Source organism: Gallus gallus, chromosome 26 (genome assembly GCF_016699485.2).
Source record: "Gallus gallus isolate bGalGal1 chromosome 26, bGalGal1.mat.broiler.GRCg7b, whole genome shotgun sequence".
NCBI classification, from domain to species: domain Eukaryota; kingdom Metazoa; phylum Chordata; class Aves; order Galliformes; family Phasianidae; genus Gallus; species Gallus gallus.
This window is the reverse complement of record NC_052557.1, coordinates 3,067,906-3,083,674: the sequence shown is the minus strand read 5'-3', so window position 1 is coordinate 3,083,674 and position 15,769 is coordinate 3,067,906. Positions and strand designations below refer to the sequence as shown.

The 15,769-nt window shown below is 46.6% G+C and overlaps 1 protein-coding gene across 1 annotated transcript in view; it reads left to right on the top strand.

The window, feature by feature from the left end:
• Positions 1-15,769, top strand: part of PLXNA2 (plexin A2) — a 345,475-nt gene that overhangs the window by 51,326 nt on the left and 278,380 nt on the right. The window contains exon 3 of the mRNA XM_046904271.1: positions 5,333-5,475. The gene's annotated coding sequence lies outside the window, so the exon portion shown is untranslated. The remainder of the gene's footprint in view (positions 1-5,332; positions 5,476-15,769) is intronic.

Sequence of the window (15,769 nt, the reverse complement as noted above, 5' to 3'; positions counted from 1 at the left end):
GGAAATGGTCTGGGCACAGCCTACTGTGAAAATGAGATGGCACAGAACTGATTCAATAATATTTATGCAAATACAAGTCAGGGCGTTGTTTCCTTCAAGATCCAGCTTGTCAAAGACTTTTTTGGCTAAGTTCGTTGAGCTTGACTGAGCTAGCAGGAGCTTGGTGTAGGGGGCCAAGTGCCAGAACCCCACAGTAACTCTTCTGTGGTGCATCTCCTTCCCATCTCCCACCCATAGATCTCGCTGCTGACTTCTCAGTGCTCCGCTGACATCCTGGATTTCCACTTTTCACCTCCTCTCATGCCTTAGAAGTACCGCGTTGCTCAGTCTGTTATAAACCAGCAGCTGCCCTGTCTTGTGATTTTGCTACCTTCTGGTCCACCCGTGGTTCCCTTGTTATAGAGGAATGTTGGCATTGCCGAAGGTGTAATGTTAGGAAATTACTGACAGGTGCTGAGACAGATGTTTGCAACAGCCTTGGGATATACAGATCCCTGCACAAAGAGGGGTTCAGAGGCTTGGAAACGATTTGGGTGACAGCTTGAGGAATAGTTTGCAAAGGCACTGAAGTGGCTCTACCAGAACGCCTCTCTCACACTCAGTGCTTCGGACTGATCTGAGCTACAGGTCCACATGGCACACTGTAGGCTGTGAGGCTGATGGCTCCCCATGTTCACAATTAGCAGGGAAAGTCCTCGGTGCCATTACTCATCGGAGGAAATATTTGCATAACTGCTCAGAACTGAGCATGTATTTGCCTGTGTTTTTTTGTGACACTTTGTCTGAATACTCTTTCAAACAACAGTTCATTTGTGCAAGTGCTCCAGCAGAGTGTACAAGAGACATTATGACTCGTGGGGACTATTGAAACAAATTCCAAGCCTTGATTTGAACAAATGTTTGCAAATTCTTTTGCACAGTATTTACACAGTTCTGATCTAAGCTTCATTAGCTCAGCAGATTCATTTCTCTGCTCCAATACCCCGCTGGCCAGCTGGAGCCATGGAGTATTTTCTTGTTGGATTTTCAAGGGGATCCCTGGGGAGGGTCAGCTCCTTGCTGATAAGAAATGAAGGAAGTGATAAAGTGTACATAGAATCATAGACTCATAGAATGGCCTGGGTTGAAAAGGACCCCAATGCTCATCAGTTCCAACCCCCTGCTATGTGCAGGGTCGCCAACCAGCAGCCCAGGCTGCCCAGAGCCACATCCAGCCTGGCCTTGAATGCCTGCAGGGATGGGGCATCCACAGCCTCCTTGGGCAACCTGTTCAGTGCGTCACCACCTCTGGGTGAAAACCTTCCTCCTAACATCCAACCTAAACCTCCTCTGTCTCCGTTTAAGACCATTCCCCCTTGTCCTGTCACCATCCACCCTTGCAAACAGCCATTCCCCCTCCTGTTGGTATGCTCCCTCAGTGTTGTCCTCTGCTGATGAGCCCCATCTGGAGGGACCACTTCTCATGGTACTTCTGCCAAAAGCCATTTTGTAACCTTCTTAAACACAGTTTAAAATTTAAAAAATAAGTCAAATTTGGAGGCACGTATAGTTTTCACTGTGCATCCTGTCCTCTGCCAGCAGTGTAACCTCCTTGGAGCCACAGCAGTGTGTTGAAGGAGACACACAAAATGTCAGAATGAAAGCTGCTTTTTCTCTGCAACTTGGAAGGAGAGAAAGCAGCTCCTCCACAGAAACAGGCCATCAGCATGCAGCCTATAGACCCAATATAGATGGCAACAGGTCCTTCTCCCTGCATTGCGTATATATCAGATTTAGTTATTTCTAAAAGCAGCTGGCACACATGGGTTATAGTCCATGTAGATTATTTCTTTGCCACTTTAAAATGGCTTTAGGTGCTTGTCTGAAGTAGTCACTACCACCACGGCATGGCCAATGGCTTGGAGCTGATCTCACCACAGTTGCGCTGGCAAAAGTCTGCTGTCTTCTGCAGCGTTAATATTGGTTTGGTTTTTACTGTGCTGTAAGATCAGAATGAGCGCCTGATGCTAGACTGGATAACGGTGTGAAGTCTGTGTGCCGTCATGTTCTGGGGTATGGCCTCACCTGTGTAAATCCCAGAGTTATGTTTGCTAAGTTCCAGGCAGCCCTCATTCAGGTGCATCTTCTGTAAGTGGGTCTGTGCAAGGAAGCAGTAGGGTTGATCCATGCAATTTCCATGTTTTTCCTGCTCTGTGTACTGCTGCTGTGATGTCGGTAGAATTTTATCACATTTTGCTTTTATAAATGGAAAAGGTGTTCTCTAGGTGAATGTTTGGTTTGGTTGATAACCTGGTAAATCAGAAAGGTGGAGTGTAGTATTTACTGTCATTTGTTCTTTTTCCTGGGTACGTATGGTCCTGGGCAAACAGGAATACATCCCTGAGTGTGTTTTCCTTTGTTATTTTGTCCATTCTCATTAGGAATGGCAGAACGTAGTCACAAACCTGAATCCCAGCTGCCTGCATTTGAATCTGAGTCTTCTCTTCCCACTAAATACTCAAGTGGTTCTGATTTAAGCTTCAGGCTTTGGCCCTTCTCTGCCTTCTAAAAGCATGCTTTAATCTCCTGAAAACCACGAGCCCGATAGCTCCTGGGTGCTTTAATTAAGTGAAATGAAAGGTGTTAATTTCCATAAATAGAAGAGCTTCCAAGAACAGCACCGGGGCTCCAGCCCAGCCACCCACCCAACGCACTGTGAGAACGACCTCAGCCTAATTAATGCTCCCTGAAGGAGGGAGCAAGGCTGGCTTGAACTCTATCCCGAAAGATGCCTCCGATACGATAACGAGAGAAAGAGAAGAGCGGGTTTTGAGTGCCCTAGAGAAGATGGAAAGCGCTTCTTTTATCTACCCAAGTAGATATGTGGCACTCAGCACAGCCCTGAGTCCGTCCCTTTGGCCAGGTCGTGATTTTGAGTCAATACAGACATCTAGTGGCCATAGAGCTGGAAGCTGCATTGTTCCCTGGGGGAGTTCTGTCCTTGCACCATCGTCCTTTCCTTTTCCTCTGTATTTCTTTCTTTATTTTCTTCAAGGAAGATGAAGGCAAGATCTCAATGTAGATCCTTATCTACGTGCAACACTTCCTTTGGTTCTAATTTGCCGTGAGCTGTTCTTGAGCTTTATCGTGGGAACACCAAAATGAAAATTCAAAGCTATTTTCATAGAAATACAGATCCCCTTCTGGAAACTCAACGTTGCCTACTTATTGCTATTGAAAACGATCTGTGCAAGTCAAAAACTCTATCTGTGCTGGTCAAATGAAGTTCAAAATTGCTTGAAACAAAGCTGCTAAAAGACTGAGACCCCCAAGAAGTGCAGGCATAATTATGAGATGGCACAAATGGTGAGCTGAGACTGGAGTGCCTACCAAGAATTCTCCTTGGAGCAGCAGCGAAAAGCAAGGCAGGAAGCTTCTTGTTCAGTCTGTTTGCATTGGCTCTTTCCTACCCAGCACACCTGCCCCTTGTTCCCCAAGAACGGATGCCAACGTACATCTGTTCTCATAAGTGGAAAAATATGATTCTCACGTTCATTGTTGTAAGACTTGAAATCCCAATGTGACAATGGAATTTGGTTTTGGCAGCCAGCATAGCATCTTTGGCTACTTTCAAGTTGCAAGATTAAACTGTGTCATCTCTGCTACCTATGCAACTGTACTGTCTTTGGCAACAGCAGAGGATGCATCTGCTCTGCAGAATCTGGAATCCTTATTCATGTTGCTGAAGGCAACAACTGAATTTGGCAAGGAGTGCTCCATCATCAGAATGCTGCGGTTCACAATCCCAAGTGCTTTCCCCTGTGCTGTAGAAAGTTCTTTTAAGGTGGGATCTGGGTTTGAATAGTAAACCCTCTTCCCTCTCCCCCCCCTCTGATTTTGTCCCAAGGAAAGGGAGAAAAGCGTGAATAGGATGAATTGAGCCTGGTGATGTGAAATCAGGGCTGCAGTTAAAGCATTAAAATACTAAACTTAAAAACACAATATCATAGCAGTTGCTAGAGCAAATGGAGCAGATTTATTGCGTGGCTAGTGGTTATTCCTTGGTGCTAATGAAATGGGTGTTTTTCTCCACTGAATTGAATCACAGCTAACTGAGTAGCAGCCAGCCCTGAGCCCCGGGTCCGGATAAACGTTGCCTTCCTTATGCTTTGTAGAAATGCAGAATCCATTAAACTATCTTCAAATGAGGTTATTATTTTTTTAATTAGTAGGATCTTAGCAAGTCGTTACAGACAGCATTTGTGCTGTCACACAGACCTTTCTATTTGCTTAACACGGGGAGGGGAAGTTTATTTTCAATTAATTCACGTGCTGATAGGTTTTATGGTTTGCTTCTGCATTCCAGAAATGAATGTAAGTTTCATATAGTTGAGTAGACCTGTCTGTTCAATTCCCGATTTCCTTTCTCATGCGCTTGTAGAAGGCAGCAAGTTACCCCACTGCTACCCACTGATTAATCTCAATGAGCCGTACGTCCTGGGAAACTTTTTTATTGCAAATCTGCCTTTGCTTTCGCTCCCTGCCTCTATCTATTTAGTACCCTGCCATTCAGTGGTACTAAACCTCCTTCTGAAAATAAAACCCCAATTCTCTTTCCGTAGTTCTCCATGCTCCCAAGCTTGATGTTGGGTTGCGTTAACATCTCCTCCAGGTGACATTCGATGTCGGTGCTCAGGCTGCCTGCTGGAGAGGGGATGTGGGCCCTTCCCCCACCAGCACTTGGCCCCATACCCAACCAGGATGACCGGGAGAGAGCTCACAAAGCAACCAACATTAGGGGGGTTAGGAGGGGCAGGATGGAGCCCATGGATGAGAAATAAACAAAGTGATGCGCTGCTGCGTCGTAGAAGAATGGATTTATGGGTTATGACATTCCTAAAATATCTTTATTTAATAATGAAAACTTCATTATCCAGCCCTGTGCCGAAGTGTTGCCATGGGCCTGCTGCAACTCCCTGGGAAGATCTTTCATCTTGACAGAAGTTCTAAATTACAGCATTAGTGCTCTAACGGAGAGGAAGTTATGGCCTATTTTGTCTGTCCAGGGAAATGAGACACACATTACTATGGAGCGGGTTATTGAAATCTAATCACTGAGAATATTAAAAATAGGGTAGCAAAAAAAAAAATAGTCTGTGTGAGCACTGGGGACAAATTAAGTGATAAACCTTGAGTGTTTACTGGAGTTTCATCGTTTTATGAAAAAGTAATTCATCTTTATTACAGTTGAGGCTATTATGTTTCACACCATTAAGAAGGCAATGCATGGAGACCCTTAAGCTAATTTTCAATCCAGCTATCAGAACACATTATGTTTTTATTTTTATCACAGGTATTGCAGCATCCTCCATGGCTGCACGTTCTGACCTCCAGGAACGTTGCAGAACGTTTCAGAGACAATGAAGTAGAACCAACTCATGCTCTCCAACTCATCGTCGGCACCGGGTGCGTTGGGCTCCTGGTCCTGATGTCCAGGTAAGAAGTCTGTTATTTGGGTTACAGCCACGGCCCCAGGCTGACCCTGTTCAATGTGGCTCAGAATGTCGAGTTTTGTTTTAGTCAGTGAGGGTTTGTGCGAGTCCTTCTTCACGTAGATTGGATTTCACTTTGTGTTGTGGCAGATCCGAACTCATCAGATCCACAGCAGACCCAGGCAAACACGTGCTGCTTTGTATCACAGTGTACTCCAGCTGTGCTGAGAGCTGTGCTTTGGGTTGTGCTGAACCATCACACAAGCTTCCTCCAACTGTGAGAGCTTTGCTTGGCCCCTGTAGCTCCTGGATAGTTGTGTTCCCAGTGTTACTCTTTGCAGAACAGGAGTCATGCAGCAGCAGAGCTGAATGAATGCTTCTGGGAACCCTCATTTTAGCTTTTAGGTGGTTTGGCTGCATTAAGTGTCCCTCCTAGTCCAGGTTCCAAGAATATTGCAGTGAACTTGCTTACTGGCCTTGCTAAAAGGGCAACCTTTAGATAAACACTTGGAACCATTCATAGGAAATGAATCTGGAATTTATGGTTGTATTTCCAGCAAAATCTCAGTGTTTGCATGAGAAACTCTGCTCACCGAGGAGCTCTGATCAGTCATGGTAGAATTTCAGCCTCCGAAGTGGAAGGGATGGGGCACAAACTGGCAGCCCTCAGGCTCTTCGCTGCAGTAACTGAGGCCCAATTTCAGATGCTGGCTGACGCAGAGCACCTCTGTGCACACAGCTTGTTTCTGAAATGCATTCTTGCGTGTAGGGTGGGGGTCTCAGCTCCCAGCAGTTCCCACATTGCCCTCGGTTGCCTTCTCGGGGCTCCCTACCACATTGCTCCACCATTTCATGACAAAGCTGGGAGTGAGGAAAGGTGTAACTTTGGGCAACCGATGCTGTGAGTTTGGTGAGGGCAGAGCACCCTCTCTAGCACAGTGCTGGTAGGACACCCTGTGCACCCTCCCTCCCTGCTGCCTCTGCCTCGTGCAGGTACAGCAAAAAGGTACACCCAGCTACTGGAATGACCTGTATATAAACAGCACAGCGGAGGCTGTTGTGTAGATGGGAATGCAAGGAGATTTGTTGTCCGATAGTGGCTCTGAGGGCAGAGATCTGTGGATTAAGGTCGGTATCTTCCAGTGATACACGTGGCAACAGGGGACAAGGCTGAGAATTGTCTGCACGTGTTCTGCAGACCAAGGGGAATAATTGCTAGGAACGCCTCGGTCAGGAGTGTGAAACAGAACAACACTGCTGCAATAAAACAGAAATGCAGTAAAGAGGATATACTGCTCCTTGTATCTGGTTAATCAATGGACTGTGAAGAGGCTGGGGTGATAAACTGACTATAATCAGGGCTAATTTTATGCAACAGAATATGTTCGTAAGATGAGTCTATTTAAAAACAATTTGAACAGAACTTCTGAAATGCAAAGCTGTTCTGCGCTGCTCGGTTTCAATATATGCCTTAAAGCAGATGAGGAAGGCAGAAACTATCAGACGTGTATAATTTAGTATTATCAACCGAGTATTGATTGCGAAGTAATGTACTTATTAATTAATAGATGTCCTTGCGTTAAATACATTTGTCAGAGCTTTTCTGAGGCCATTTAGTAAGATAAATGGTGGGCTGTACAGGGCAGTACTTTGTCATGAAATATATGTCGCTTCAGAAAGAGATGCAAAGATGTGCATTTGCAGGGATGCAGCACAGGGATGCACCCAGGCTGGGGTGGTGCAATGGCAGAACCCAACTAAGATGAGTCCGAAACAAAAAGCTGAGGCACCTCTCAGACATCCCCCATATCTCACACATCAACTTCTGCCTCTTGGTTCTGATTATCAACAGCAACAAAGCCCTCGCTGTGCTCTGTGTTAGACCAAAGAAGACTCCCAGACACAGGAGGAGCCCCAAAGTACCTTATTTTGCTGCTCTCGTTTATTATAATCCCATCTTTATCAATGCCACAACAAAACCAGTGGGAGGGAAGAGGTGGAGTCCTAGAAAAAAACGTTTACCACGGCTCACCAGCTGATTCCTGCAGCAGTGAGGAAGCAAAGGAAGCAGCCATAAGGGCAGCGACCATCTCCAGCCCATTGACCTACAGGTTTTGTGAGCTCTGTAGCAGGCTGTGAGTCCCATTGGCATACGGAGCAGATCTGCACATCCCACATGCACGCCGTATCCAATTTTCTTCCCTCCTTCTACTCTCCTGTGTGCTGAGCAGACTTTTTCGCTGACTGCTTGATTGATGGATATTCAAAAGGCATCTTTATGAGCCCTATAAATAATCCCTTAAAGGCTTTTCTTTGCTTGTTGTGCTATGAGGTGCCACTTGCTGGCTTCTCCAAGCAGCATTCCTTGCTGCACCTCTCAGCCTGGTTGCTGTTTGAGCAGTATCAGTCCTGGTGACTGTGGGGACATCTCAGGTGTAGGACTGTGGTGCTTCGTTCTCAAAAGCTTAACTTGGCTTTTTGCAGCTGGCATACAGCGTAGGCACTTCTGATGGGGGATGAGGTGGGTGTTATGTGAAGTGAAGGGAAATTTCCTCCTCTGACGGGAGGTGTTGACCCACCTTTTTTGGGGTCTGTATCCCAAATCGCTGCTCTGCGTTAGGGCACGTGTGGGCAGCTGCAAGAAAGGGGCGGCGTCTGAAATGGGTCCCCTTCCCTTTTCACACTGCAGGACTGTAATTCTAGCTGACACAGTGTGAAATTCCATTTTTTTTCCCAATTATTGCATGATTTGTGGTGTGATCGGTTTAAAAGCAACTTCCCTCCTTATGTTTTTATATACATAGAGTTCATTGTTTGCAGAGGAAACTGTTGGGGCAATAGGACTGTGCTGCCTTCTGAGCACTGTACCTGGCCATGGGTTTTACAAGCATCCCAACACCTCTCTTTCATCACAGCTTTGATTAATTTCTGTCTTTTAAAACATATGGGCTCTTTTTATGAGAGCCACTTTGCTGCTTGCCAGTGGACAAAGAGAACTGGGTCAGGGTGGGCAGGTAGGAAACAGCAAGACGAATAAGAGATGGAGCAGGTACACATGAAATGTGGCATCAGGTGTCACTTTTGTAGGGGTAATTGGACGGAGAGATTTATGACGCTGATATTTGTTTCCTTGAGTGCTCCCTTACTCTGCTCAGCAGCGTTAGCAGGCCTTTGTACAGAGCACAACTGATTCCTCCAGCCGTGTTGCGGGTGGTGCATGGGGACTTTGCACCAGTGAGAACCCGTCGGTATGTATTCCAAATAAATAGATGTGCACATAAAGAAATAACCCCTATTATTACACAGGGAGTACCAGGGGAATGGCGAAAGTAACAAAACTTGACACCGGTGATAATAAAAGAGGGGGCGAAAGCAAAGAGATCAGCCCAGCCTGCTGGGCTTGGAGTGCTTAATCAGAACTGACTTCTACTACTGCAGCTGCAAAAGAAATGTTTCTAGCCTCCCATTAATTTCCATACAATAACCCTCTAATGGGGGAGTTGCTGGGGAGAGGAAGGCGATCAATCTGCTGTAATGACACACTGGAGACTGAGGGAAAATGCAAACTTGGAGCAATTTCATGGCAGGTGCAACCTTGGAAAGTACAGCCATTTTTCTAAGTTAATTTGTTCCCCTGATATGTTTGAAATCCATATTTGTACTTTAAAGGTCTAAAATGCAAGATGATTAAAAAATATAACCAGATTTTTGTAAGCTTTTCAGCTGTATCAGGTGATGTATTGAAGCCCCTCCTTGGAGCTGGGCCGGCTGGATGTCTTTTATCATTTGCTGCCAAAAAGGGATGGTTTGTCCTAGCATTCAGTTGCTGTCTTTCACCCTCCCTCCCATTTGCCTCCCTGGTGCTGGTTCCCCTCACAGCTGCATTGATCTCCGGTACTACAGGATGTATTAGGAGCAATAATAATGCGATAGCAGTAATAATTACCACTCTTGTTTACTGGTAGTAACAACGGTACTATATAATTACAGTGATCGTTGTGGATAAGAGTTCCCAAGGTGCTCAAATGAGTTAATTTCTGATGCGTTTTGGGTGTCTGCCTCTTTTGCACACTTCTGAGCATTCCAGCTGTGAATGGTGTCAGGACCCGATGCCTTCACACGGGAGCACCACGAAGGTGCAAACCTCATTTCGTTTTGGGTCTCATCACCATTCAGTGTTCTGGAAGGTGTGCATTGTCTCAATGGGCCGTGCACTTTTGTAGTGGCGTAGAGCAGCATTGGGCTGTGAGCGAACAGCCCCGTTCCTCTCTGCTCCATCATTTGGGCTTCTGAGAGCCACACTCCTTTCTCCTGATTGCAGCTTTTCGTTTCTTTGCACTTAAGAGCTGCAATCACCGTGCTGGAAGTGCTGCATTTTAAAGCTCTGGGAAGTGCAGGGGCTTTGCATGAGAATTGGATACCCTCTGCTCAGAGCTTTTGTGCTTTGCAGGGAGCACCTCCCTGCACCCTCCGATTTGTGCCTTCGTGATGCAGCCCTTTGTGGCTGAAGCGAAGGGATATGCTTTTTTACACGAAAAGATGCTTATTATTCTGCCGGGATACTGCATTTAGTTGATGCTTTAGGCATGTGGAGCAGCTTCCTGTGATCAATGGCCATTCTTACATCCTGGTTCAGACCCTGTTCTAAATGCACACCTGTCCGGAGCTGCCCCAGGTTACAAAGTTCCCTCAGTGACACCTACAGACCAGCTTACGTGCCTTGGTTCCTTTACTGCTGCCCTGCCGGGCTTCCACGAGCCTGCTGAAAGAGATAAACAAAATAATTGATCATCTAAACGAGATGGAGGGATTCGTAAAGGTTCAATTATGTCTCCCTAAGTCGGATCTCGAGTTGGTGTAATGAAGTCTCTGCCTAATTCTCAGTACATCATCAAAATCAATTTATCGGAATCGGCTGTTACAGAGGAGGGAGCAGAGCAATCAGAAGCATGGAGCAGCCTCTGCGAGGGGGAAGGCTGAGTGCAGCAGAGCTGAAATGACAATCTCCTGTTCTGAGTAATTTCTCTACTGATTGCAAACATGATTTGAGGGCTGGGAGTTTCCCGGGGCTCCTGCAGCTCCTGGGCAACACGTGTCCTCCATCAGACACCGCTCTGTCTTCTCTGCCTCGGGTTTTAAAGCTCATCCCCCCATAGGGTGACAAATCCCTCACTGTCCATCCAAAGGCAAGGGTCCGTAAAAGGCAATCCAATTTCATAGGCCGTAAAGTTTTATGTCCACTTCTTGCGTTTCTCCCCTTGTTGTTTATGATTTCAGAAAAATCTTTAAGCCTGCAATCTGTATTTGGCCCCTGGGCATCCATAAGGCAAAACTGGATCCCCAGCAGTTGCTCACAGAGGGACGCAGCAGCAGAATGCCCTGCTGGGTTTGCAGTGCGCGTTCTGGAGGTGGGAGGGGGGGGCTGTGGGATGCATGATGGCAGGAGGAGGGGGGACATCCTCGGGACTGCCCGTCCTGTCCCCACCGTCAGCTCCAGACCACCGTTCCATTGCTTCCCAAGTCATCTCACAGCAGTACTGCTGCCACTTTAAAGCGGGATTTATACACAGAAAGTGGTGACGTTGAGGAAATCCGGCTCCTTTACACCCTTTCGGCAGTGAGGTCTGTTGTCTTCCCTTTGACTCATTCCCATTTCCTTTCTGAGAGTGGCTCCATGCACATACAAACCCAAGATGAAACACAAGCGAATACTGTGACATTTAAAAAAGATGTAAATAGAATAACTCATTTTGCCATCCAGACAGGAGCCTCAGATCCGACACGTCCACGTGGCTCTGTGGCTTGCTCCTATCATTACTCCTCACCTCTGCTCATAAACCTCCACCTAGAAAATAATGTAATTTAATTAGAAACGTGGAATTAGCCTGTTGCAGTCACAGTCGGTTAAGCGGAATCAGTTTGTAAGTTCCGTTGTCATTGGGGCTGAAATATCTGTTACGTTGGCAGCCCCATGTTATGTGTGTGACTGCCATGTGGGGACCCGCAGAGGGAAGGCGAGGGAGGGGAGGACACGAAGTCTGCACAGCCACCTGAAGGGCCCTTCCAACCCAAGGCACTCTACTGTGTGCTTCTGTGATCAGGTGTGAGGGGAGCAGGGAGTTGGACAGCACAGCCCCGGGGTCTGGCAGGATTTTGCATGGGAGAGACACCCACCCCTCCATCACCTGCCACGTACTCCCATTGATTTGCTCTCCAGCCATTTCCAGCCCTCCATGACCACAGGGAATGCTGTTGGAACTCCCAGTGCTCCCAGCACATCTGTGGCACCTCTGCACCTGGGGAAGTGCTAAGGAACTGTCATGGGGTACGGAGTCATAGAATCACCAAGGCTGGAAAAGACCCACAGGATCACCCCGTCCAACCATCCACCCATCACCCATACTTCTCACTAATCCATCTCCCTCAACACAAGGTCCAAACTTGAACACCTCCAGGGTCTGTGACTCCACCACCTCTCTGGGCAGCCCATTCCAGTGCCTGACCACCCTTTCAGAGAAGTAGTATTTCCTCATCTCCAGCCTGAACCTTCCCTGGCACAGCCTGAAGCCATTCCCTCTCGTCCTATCACTGTCACACGAGAGTAGAGGCTGACCCCCAGCTCACTGCAACCTCCCTTCAGGTAGTTATAGAGAGCAATAAGGTCTCCCCTTAGCAGTAGTCCTCTCAGGGGTAGTCCTCTCTGTGCTGGGTTTCTGTATGAACAACATGCACATAAGGACCAGCATATACCTAAAAAAAGAAGTACAATTAAAGCCATCTTGGTTTGCAGTTCACAAATGTTTCTGAAGGCAAATGGGACAGGAAGGGTTTAGCCTGCAGACACTGATTTGTCATGCAGTCTGACTGGGGCTTTTCAACACGCTTTGATCCTCCTCTGTTTTTTTGGGGTGTTTTTTTTTTTTGGCCCAGGCATTAGATAATGCTTTAGAAGCCATTAGGAAAACTTGTGACAATTGAACTGCTTTGAAAAAATGACAGTTTGATCGTCTAATAATAGCCCTAAACTGAGCTGGAGAAGGTTTTTTTTTCTTCCCTTTTTTCTCTTTTTTTTTTTTTGTATTCATTATGTACAGTATATTTCAAAATGTCCTCAACAAATAACCCTTTCAGAGATCTGGAAATGTGACACACATCGATGGTAATATGGGCTTCTGGAACACGTAGGTACACTTGGAGGCGTACGTGCACTATAAGGAGCTGGGAGAAGATGCTGTGATGTTGAAAGGGGAAGGAACGGAGGATGTGGGGATGCCTTTGGCTGTGTTCTTTGAGTAGATGGTTGGCCGTGCAGGGTGATGCTGGCAATGAGGACACGGTGCTGCCGGGTCTCCAGGAGGACTTTTCTCTGTAGGTCCTGGAAGGTAACATGGGTGGGAGCCCACGCTTCATTGCAAGATCTTGTTTTTGCAAGATCTCGCTTGGCAGTGATAAATGAGCAACTTTCAAGCCTCAGAAATGATTAATTTCTCACTGGAGCTGTCTCTGAGGCTGTCACAGCCTGACAATCCTGACATAAGTGTCATTTATAATGTCACAAGTCTATTATACATAAATGTCATTACACAATTACTCTGAGGATGAGGAAAGGTTTGCTAGGGGAAGAGCGTCTGAAATTAAGTCAATTATATATCTTAATGTTACTGTTCATTTGTTCCCCCCCCCCCCCCCCCCCCACACACACAGTGACACTGTCTCCCCATTGTTCGTGTTGCGCAAATTAGCAATCATTAATTGCAGTGATACTGCTAGGCAGCCCAGGTAGGGTCGGTGTCGTGAAGGCTCTGGCACAGCCCTGTGCACGCTGCCATGATTGATATCAACACGAGGATCGCAGTGCTTTGATAATGAGCCCTCTTGAAACGAGGCCTCCCCTCTCAGTGCGTCCCCCCCCCCACGTTTTCCTGCATCCCCCTGGAAAGCAGCAGCATCTGGGAGCGACGATAAATCCTCCACGTGGTTCTGATAAAGGTGGCTTGTTTTAATGAGGGTGACTTTTTGTGCTGCCTAACAAAAGGGGCTCTTTCTTGTTAGAAGGACGGAGGAGTTGAGCGAATTCCCCCGCGCCGCACCTCAATTATCCCTTAAAACTGGCACAAATGTAGCCTTCATTTAGTTGTAACGGGCTTTCATCCTCCTTGGCCCAGGCACAAACCAGGCTGGGTGTGCTGATGGGATGGGAATGCATTATGCATCAGAAGGTGCAGTGATGGAGATGCGAAGGAGAAGGAGCGGTGTGGGAGCGCAGCAGCCCTGGGAGCTGTGCTGATGGTTTGATCTGAGGGTGTTGGCATCCAGCTTGGCTTTGTGAGCTGGACGTGGAGCTGCATGCCAGGATACAGACCTGGGTCTGAGGGCTCTGCAGAATTTTTGTGCTGGCTTCAGCAAAGCAAAGCGCTCCGTACTGCAGTCTGTGCCGAGCTACACCTACGTGCAGAAGAAGGCCACAGATTTCTATGAGCATCCTTCAGGTTTCTAGCAAGACAACGGAGAGGAGCATCAGGCCTTTCAAATTTCTCCCTTTGCCTGTTTTCTATTCTGGGAAGCTATTGTTCTCAAAGGGACATCTTTAAAGCAAAAGCTGGTAGAATAATTTATTTGCGAATAATTTATTCAGTGATTGATGGGAAAAGCTGCTGAATAAATAATTCACTGAATGCTAATGGAACATCAGAGATGGTCGAATAATGAAAATGTTTATTTGCAAATAATTTATTCAAAGAAAAATGCTGAAATGTATCAGCTCAATTATTCTCGGTTGTAATACAGTCATCCCGACCCAGTGCTTGGCGTACAGGGATGCTTCTTTCAACTGAATGGGAGCTCCAGGTAGGGAAGTCATGTCTGCTCCAAACAAGGGGCTCTGATCTGCTGTTAGTAAAGGGAAGTCATGAGAAGTTTGGGTGGGATGGACCTCGAGCTTGAGCTGAAACTGGAGTTCAAGCTGTAACTCTTGTTGTGATGGTATCTTCATTTCATAGAACCATAGAATCACAGCATGGCCTGGGTTGAAAAGGACCCCAATGCTCATCAGTTCCAACCCCCTGCTATGTGCAGGGTCGCCAACCAGCAGCCCAGGCTGCCCAGAGCCACATCCAGCCTGGCCTTGAATGCCTGCAGGGATGGGGCATCCACAGCCTCCTTGGGCAACCTGTTCAGTGCGTCACCACCCTCTGGGGGAAAAACTTCCTCCTAAAATTTGTATCTTTGACCTCTCTTGCCCCTTATTTATTGTTATTATTTGCAGCAGCTTATCCTCCTCTGGGAGTGCAGCTCTTGGGCACGCTGCTCTCCTGCCCTCCCTGGACAAGATGGGGAGGTTGGGCCAACGTGAACGACTTTGCTTTTTATTGTTAAAGCTTTTTAGAAGGCTTCTAGTCAGATGGAGATCCACGTTCTGCGCCGAGGCTAAAGATGGTGTATCTCTTGTTCAAGCTGTTCTGCTTATGTCTGCTTTCCATAGTTTAAAAACAAGCCTTCAATTTGCATTAAGTGCACAGTGCTGCAGTCTCAGGTGCAGATCGGGTCATCTCGCCCATCCTTCACTGCTTTATCATCTTGTTTTCTCCATTTCCTCCCGTGATATATTGAACCAAGCGACATTTTCAAGAGCAGGGACACTAAATCATGTATGCTCTGTATGCATAATCCAGTCCCGAATGCTAACGAAGGCGTGTTGGCAAAAAGAAGTTGCAAGAGAGACCTTGGAGTCAGCTGGGACACAACGGAGCAGGAGGAGAGAGCGCACCTGTATTGTATTTTCCTTGTGATTACAGCCATCCATATCAGAACCAGCTCAGGGTTGTTCTATTCTCCGAATTCCTGAATTAGCACTGTCAGAAGCCCTGATGCATCACCTTGCAGGGAGCCTAAATGCTTGGCAGTGCCTTCCTTTGCAGTTTCCTTCTGGGTTCAGAGCTGAAAGCGCAGCCGGAGCGAAATCTTTGCTCTGGATGCTGATAGAAATGTAAGAGAAAGCTCAGTTTTAAAAGAAGCATGAGAGGGCCATAAAAATGAATCTTCTGCTAAGCAGATCAATTCACCCTATTTGTACCAAAAAAAAAAAAGCAAAAAAAAAGCAAGATTCAGAATGAGGAGCTGATAATGCAGGCTTCAGTTTGTGGGAAATGAATTAGAAAGATGCGATTGGAAAGAACTATTTCATTTAGCTGTTCCAATGGCATCTAACAATATAGCACTATAGCTATACTGCAGCAAGCTAAAATATTATTTAAAAGTTAATTCATATTTTTAGCATATAATTTCTAATTAACTTGCTG